Source organism: Echinops telfairi, unplaced genomic scaffold (genome assembly GCF_000313985.2).
Source record: "Echinops telfairi isolate 266 unplaced genomic scaffold, ASM31398v2 ScPeMD7_3509;HRSCAF=4178, whole genome shotgun sequence".
NCBI classification, from domain to species: Eukaryota; Metazoa; Chordata; class Mammalia; order Afrosoricida; family Tenrecidae; genus Echinops; species Echinops telfairi.
The window spans coordinates 15,055,035-15,063,519 of record NW_022107407.1 but is presented as its reverse complement, the minus strand read 5'-3'; the positions used below and the strand labels follow the sequence as shown (position 1 = coordinate 15,063,519).

The 8,485-nt window shown below is 37.0% G+C and overlaps 1 pseudogene; it reads right to left on the bottom strand.

Annotated features, from left to right (window-relative positions):
• Positions 1 to 4,283: 4,283 nt before the first annotated feature.
• Positions 4,284 to 4,975, bottom strand: LOC101648788 (annotated as a pseudogene).
• Positions 4,976 to 8,485: the final 3,510 nt, after the last annotated feature.

Here is an 8,485-nt window from a genome sequence, read left to right as displayed (position 1 = left end):
TTTTAATATTTCAACTCAAGGTTTTAATTTGGTCTATAGATCCTTCAGCGTATGACATGGCAGGAGTGTTTTCCTTTTGGTGTTCCAAACCCAGGTTTGAAAATTTCATTACAATGTTGTACTTTGTTTTCTTGGGTCACCATTTCAAATCTTTTGTTCAATTCTTTTATTTCCTCATTTTTAACATTTGCTTTAGCTACTCTGGGATGAAGGATAAGTTTCAGAAGCCCTTTTGATATCAATTGTGATATTTTCTTTATGTTCTTTTGAATGACCTTTTGCCTTCATCATATTTGATGCTCTTGATGTAATTCCACAACTCCTCACGATGTCTGTCATTAGTTATCAATACATCCAATATGTTCTTAAGATGTTCTTCAAATTCAAATGTGGTATACCCAAGGTCATATTTTGTCTCACATGGGCTTGTTTTAATTTTCTTCAGCTTCGACCTGTGCTGAATCATGAGGAAGAGTTGGCAGGGTCCATAGCCAGCCCCTGGTCTTGATTTAGTGCTGACCTTGATGTCCCTTGACTCTTCCTACAGATGGTGTCAGCTTGATTTCATTCTGCCTTGAGAAGCCCTCATGGGTAGTTATTACTTATGCTGTTCAAAAATATATTGTAACTTAAGAAGTTGTTGGTCTTGCAAAATTCCATCATATGATTCAGCTTTTATTTTGTCATGAAGGCCATTTTTCTGACCACCTTGTTCTCCTTTTTCCCCCCAACTTTCACATTCTAATTGCCAATAATTATCACTGCACCTTGATTGGATGTTTGATCAATTTAAGACTGAAGGATTTGGCAGAACTCTTCGATTTCTTCATCACTCACTATCTTTAGTGGTTTGAGGGTAAAATTGAATAATAGTTATATTGATGGCATTTATTTGAATATATGTAGATATACTATGACAGACAGACTTGTACTTCAAGAAAGAGCTTGAAATGTCCTTTATGACAAAGACTGAGACACCACTGCTCTTAAATTTGTCAGTACTGCAAAAGAATGTTTGGAAACTGATTGTGGTAGCATTTGGACAATTCTGCTTGATGTAATTGAACTATGGAATAATATGATATAAGTATTAACTCCTGTTTAATAGTAAATTAAAAAATAAAAACCATATGACTATCTGATTTTAAATGGCCAACACCAGTCCATTTCAGCTCACTAATACCTAGTATAACACTTGTGGAACTAAAGCATAATTATAGCAAGATTATAGGATATGAGAGATTAATATAAATTGTTACCACAATAAAATTATTGGTAGCATTCATTTTTTTTGTTTCCATATTCATATAATTAGTTGAAATTCTTCTCTTTTATCTCTATTATTAATATACATGCACCAATTGCTTTTCTGTATACCAGTAATAAACAATTGAATTTCAAAATTAAAACTGTAACAGTTTTTACATGATCAGCAAATATGACAAGTATAAATCTAACAAAATATTTTCAAGTTCTTTATTTTAAAGATATAAAATATGATGAAATAAATATAAATAGGTAGAAATACTTGTTTCATATTCATGAATAGAAACTTTCAATATTGTTAAGATGTCAATTTTCCCAATATTATCTATAAATTTAAAGTATTCCTATAAATATTTCATCAAAGTATTTTGTGGATCTTTACAAACTTATAACATGTATGAGGGAAGGCAAATAAATTTAGTAAACCTACACAATATGGAAGAATAGAGTTAAAGAACTGGCAATATCCAACTTCAAGATTTATTTCAAATCTACTGTGATCAAGACTGTATTGACAAAAGAGCAGATAGAAACAAAATACAGAAATCAGAAATAGAGCCACACAAATACAGTCAGCCGATCTTTGGCAAAGCAGCAGAGCCAATTCAATAGACAAAAGATCAGATTTTCAATGAATGATGCTGGATCAATTGGGCATCCACAAAGGTAAAAACGAATGTCAGTGCAAAGCTTACATCTGCCAGAAGAATTAACTCAAGTGAACTGAACACCCTCGTATGACACTAAACTGGACGATTTCTGAAAGAAAACCTGGGAGAAAGTCTATCAGGCCTTCAACATTGTGCACACATGTTTTACGACATCGATCACAACCTGCACCATGTAACAGCACTCTTCTTCCCTGATTTTACCATTTCCTTCTTCTTCGTCATAAGGGAAAAGGGGCCTTATTCCAGGGAAATGCCATCCTTTTAGTATACTGTGGTTTAATGAATGCTTGTAATAGCTTAATCCATCATTGCTCACAATTGGAAGTAGCCTATAATTTTTCAATGAGTAAATGATTAAATATATAGTGGTACATTCATACCATGGAATAGTATTGAGCTAAAAGACTTAAATGAACTATCACACTATGAATAAACATATAAAGGCTTTAATGAAAGAAGACATGAAAAACTAAAGTCTCAGACCTCTGCATCCTGTCTTACTCCAACTCTGATATTCTGGGACAGGAAGACTGTAGAAGAAGTAAATACAGTGGTTCCAGGCGCCAGGAGTGAGGAGGTGAAGCAGCAGAATGAGAAGCATCCTAAGGGCGCTAAAACAACTCTGCATTTCTCAAAGCTGATCTGCATGTCCAGCATATCATGAATACAGCCTTAAGTTGTGCACTTTATTGTGTTTTCTAGATGCCCTCCAATTCGTTTGGACTAATTGCTATCCCATGAACAACAGAATGAAGCAGTGTTTGATTATGCACCATCTTCACAATGAGTGTTATAACCAAAATGCCCATTCAGTTTGTTAAGGACTTCCTCTTTTTATGATGACTTTACCATATATATATGAATGCTGGCCTTTCAGAACTGGCCTTTCCTGATAGTATGTCCAAAGTACACTAGAAGATGTCTTGCCTCAGTATTTTCTAAGGAGTATTCTGGCTGTACTACCTTTGAGACAAAATTACACTAGCAGTCTATGGCACTTTCAATATAATTGACCACACCATAATTCGAAGGCAGCAATTCTTCTCCAGTATTAGTTATTCAATGCCCAGTTTTCTTATGCATATGAGCTGATTTAGAATACCATGGCTTGCAAGGGAAGATCTTATTTCTCAATATAATATCTTTGTTCTTTCGCATTTTAAAGAGGCTAATTGCCTGATGCAATTGTCCTTTGATTACCTGACTGATCCTTCTGTGAGTATTGACTGTGGATTCAAGTAAAATAAATTCATTGCCAATTTCAATCTATTTTGTATTTTTCATGATTTATTGATCAAGTTATAAGGATTTGAGTTTTCTTTACATTGAGTTATAATCTATACTGACGTCTTTATTCTTTGATCTTCCCTAATAAGGGCTTTGAGCCTTGTTGGCATTCAACACGCGATGTTGGTCATCTGCACGTTCTTCTTCATGTAGCTCAGCTTCTTAGATTACTTGTTCAGTAAGCAAAGTAAGTATGGTGAAAAGATACAAGCCTGACAGGTACATTTTTTGGTTTTAAACCATTTGTTATACTCTTGTTCTGTTAGAATGACTTCATCTTGGTCTGTTACACATGCACACAATCAAGTGTTCTGGAACGTCCATTCTTTTCAGTGTTTTCTAAAGCAATCCATACAGTCAAATGCTTATCACAGTCAACAAAACACAAATAGACATCTTTCTGAGAGTCTCTGTTTTCAGCCAAGATCCATCTGACATCAGCAATGCCATTCCTGGTTCCACATTCTCTTCTGAATCCAGCTTGGAATTCTGACAGCACCTCTCTTTGTACTGCTGCAATTGTTTGCTTTTTCAAAATTATCTAAAGCAAGTTTTTAATTCTTGACTGTTAGTGATACTGCTTACTAATACCTGCATTCTATTGCCTCATCTTTTTTGAAATGAGCACACAAATAGATCTCTTTCAATTTGTTGACCAGGTAGCTGTCTTCAAATTCCTTAGCATGGATTTGGGAGAGTTTTCAGTGCTTTTTCAGTTGGTTGAAACATTTCAATTCATTTCCTGCCAATTCTGAGAGCCTAGTTTGTCACTAATGCTATCATACAGCTTTCCTCAATACCATCCAATCGTAATCCTATTTTAACTTTTGAAATGGTTGATCCACTACCAAATTTTTTGGTATTGTGACTCTAAGGCCATGAATTTTGTTTCATAATAATGCTTCAATTTTCATTCATAAATTGTAACAAATGCAGTGCAGGAATACAAAATGCTTTTGTTGTAATTGTTAGATGCTAACAAATCAATTTCAATCCATAACAACCTTACCCACACAGAATAAACGATTGCCCAGTCCTACCATAGCCTCCCAATTGTTTCTATGTTTGCGTATACAATTGCAGCCATGCTATCAGTCCACCTCCCCGAGGGCTCTCCTCTTCTCTGATGCCCCTCTGCTGACCCAGCCCAAGGTTTTTCTTGCTCTGAGGAACGTGCCTGGGCTGGATGATGCCACAGCAGCTGTTGAACACGCAGTGAACATTCTCGGTGTTCACAGTGCAAGGGAAATGAGGGTCAAAGTCATGGCGCCCGTCTCCACAGGCAGCGATGATTCTCAGAAATTCATCCTGGATGAATTAATTGGCTGGGGTCACGTGGGGGTCCTCTCCTGGCTCAGGAGTAGAGGAGTGAGCAATCTCTGGGAAGTGGTCCTCTGTCTTGGATTGCGCAGCCAGGACAATGAGCAAGTCGTGCTAGTTGAGGAACTGGATCGCAGAGCTGGTGCGCAGGCACCTGCTGTTCCAGATGCTCTGGAAGAGGTTCCGAGACTCCTGCAGGCGGTGGGTCCGGTTGTCCATCCGGATGACCATGCCGGAGCTGCTGCTGGCCTCTACGAAGATGACAGTCCCAACATTGAAGTACTGGGTCCATTTGTGACGTTCATCACGCTGGCCACCCACATTGAACATGTGGAAGTTGACCTCTGGAACATGGTCTCAAAGATTCCAGAAGTCAGGTCAGGGCAGCGAAGCAGATCCTGGTCATTTGGCACATAGTCGGCCATGTAAACAACATTCTCGAAATGTTGTAATGAATACAACAAAAGTACACGAGGACAATGACGGCATTGTCCATCATTGACGCCAGATGGGGAAGGGTCTCCACTTGCAAGGTTACTCCGGCGAGTGGACTTCCTGGGCTTGTCGGCGCTGCTCCTGCTGCGTCTCCTCTGCGTTAGGGTCTTCCGAGAGTGGTACTTATTTTAATTAAATCAGAAACCAAATTATGTCTTAGCTGGCATTTAGTATAGGGAGGCTTCACAAAGGTCCTGGGAAAATGGATTTAAAAGATAATGTTTCCACAAACTTTAAAAAACAACAACCTCATACTTATAAAACCATGTGGAATTGACTGGAAAGCAATGGATTTTGCTTTTGGAGTAAACCCTTTTCCTCACTCTTAGAACATAGACTTCCAAAGTTCCTGTTAAATTCCTTAGTCTTGACCAAACCTGAATTCCAAAGTTCGCTCTTCCTCATCGTAGAGGCAGCCATGCTGATTTACAGGGTTTTTCTGGTTTGTTTCTTAGCTTCATGTTTCCGCAGAAGTAGCAATGCCCCCAAACTCAAATTCACACTTACTGCCACGGAGTCGATTCTGACTCGCAGCGACTGTGCAGGCCAGGGTAGCACTGTCTCTGTGGGTTTCTAGGAGTCCACTTCTATTGCAAGAGTAGAAAATGCCATCTTTTTGTTGCAGCGCAGGTGTTGATTTTGACGAATGACCCTGCAGTTAGCAGTTCAATGCATAACCCACTATACTACCAGGGCTCCTTTGTAAATGATGGAGTGTAATCTTTACTTTTCTTAGTCTTGTTCAACATAAGATCTTGAATGTTAATAGCTACACATATCTTGGCAATTTTCCTCTGGATATATTTTTTTTTCACCTTAGCTAAATTTCCTAGTTATCTTGGAAAAGCTTTATTCCTCCTCAAGATCATAATAAAAAACCTCACAGCCATCACGACTGTTAGGGACCCTAGAGGACAGAGGGATCTGGCTCCTGTGGGTTTTTGAGCCTCCTCTATCTCCTAGCAAGTGGCTGATGGTTTCAAACTGCCGACCTCGCAGTTAGCAGTTCAATGCTTAAACACTATGCCACCAGATACTCAACCGTATTTGAAAATAGAAATGTCTTGATCTATACTTTGGAAAGGGGAAGACTTGAACAAAGGAACATTTCAGTAAAGTTTGGAACAGGTGATTATGAAACTTGAAAAGGATTTCACAAAGCAAACTAAATTAAAATAGTGGAACTCAAAGTTGGCCCCTGAAGCAATGATTCTAAAGCTTTATAGCTTCAGGGCCAACTTAGTCAATTGGCATAACATATTCTACAAAGATAATATTCAATATGTGCATTGGCTTTGGGTTGTCAGAAATCTTGAAAGTTTGTGAATGGCCAACTAAGACACAACTCTTCTTTACTCTTAGGGAGCAATTGAGAAAGTTAGGAATCAAAGGATCAAAGAATACAGAATTCCAGAAGATTAACAGCCCACATATCGAGTAATTGTACCCTATTATCTAAATTGAGATAATACACTATGCTCATTAACTAAAGTACTCCCACAACAGCGCAGCACAAAATCGTTAAAATGTGTAATCTCAAATAGTTTATTTTTCTCTTTTTAGTTAAAAGAAATAGTGTTCAATATCTGTACACCATGGCTATGCCTTCCAATTAGAGAACAAGATGCTTAGTGGTTCCACACACACTTGAGTTATACTAGCAAAAAATGCTTTTCTTTAGTTATTCATCCTGGATAGCAATTACAAACTGAATGCTGTGATGTGGAGAGTTTAACATAGTTTTAATAATGTGTTGCTTGCAGTATTCTTTATCAGGCAATATAAATCCTTTTTATAAAGTAGTCAAGCAGTTTCTGATAATTTGATGGCGTGCAAAGGAATACTTTCAACACTTCATTATTGAAATAATTTTGATGTTTTTTAATGCTGCACTGTACCTGCAATGTTCCAATTTGTATCGGTTGTTTTCTTATATTGTAGGTAAGAAAATCTCTGGATTTTCATTCAAATTGTGTGGTCATTTTATAGTATCCTAGAACCATTTGTAATGTTTCTAAAATACTTTAGAATGTTTCTAAATACTTTATCCAATATTTGAATTGTTAACTAGCAAATTCTCAAAAGTGGATGAAATAAAATTAATTATTTACAAGTCAAACATCTATGCTTTCTTAAAGTAAATGGTGTGAATATTTATTTTTATATGTTTAAACATTATTTATGTCTAATTCTGACTTCTATACTTTTATTTATCACATATTGTTTAAATTATCACAACAGTCTGCATTCTAGTTTTAATTATCCAGAAGTCCATATTTCCAGGCTTTCTTCCATTTTGGCTATCTTTGGAGTATTTGGTCACTAAGTTGGATGTGCCAAAGAGTTGCCTGATAGAATGATTTAAGTTCAATATTCTATTCAATTACCGATTGTATGATTCAATGAATAATCTGATTCATTACAGCACTGTTTCAACTATACTGATCATAAAGGTTTGGGGTTATTTTAATGCTCAAAGTGTAGGTCTTCTTTAATAATATTTTCATATTTTCATGGCTCCATGATTCAAAATTTGTATCACAAACTATAATATAGACATTAATGCTGTCCCTTCAATTACAATATAGAATACATTTTGAATACATTTGATAAAAAGACACAATCCTGATTTACATCTTTATTGATTTTAAACCAGTCAATATTCCTTTCTTCTATTTGTAAAACTGTCTCTTGATCCATGTACAGGTTCTGGATGAGCACAAAGAAGTATTTTGGACTTTCCATTCTTCTTAAGGCTGTCCATCATTTGTCATGATCCAGACAGTTGAATACAAAAATAAATAAAATACAAAAACATCTCTTTGGTATTCTATGTTTTCTGCTCAGATTCCACTGACGTCAGTAATGATAACCTTCCTGTGTTAGGCCAGGTTGACTAGAGAAACAAATACAGAGACGCTTGTCTATGTATTAGGAAGAAAGTACTTTACTTAAAGAAGTACTCATGCATTAATAAAACATCCCAGCCAAGTCCAATCCAAGTCCATAAGTCTTATACTAGTCCCTCTGCCGACTCACACAGCCACATGCAATGATGCAGAATGCAGGAAGATCACAGGCTGGTGGGTGCAGAGTTGTATGCATCCAATGGCGGTGGCTGCATCAAAGAGCTCGCACAGATATCAGCATGGCTAGTCAACAGGAAGGTGAAGGCAGAGAATGTGGCTTGCCTCCACACAGCCATTTATCTTGGTGGCACCTCCAAATGAAGCCATCAAGCGGGGACCTGATTGACAGGCCAAATTTACCCATGCCTTCTTACAGGTACCATGTTGGCACAAGAAAACTAACTCTGACACTTCCTTCCTAGTCTAAAATGGGTAGCTGCCTCCAACATAATTCTGCAATAGTTACTGGATGATCTTCAGAAAAGTTTTACTTCTTTTTGATATTATTGATATTGTTCTAGAACTTGAGCATTCTGT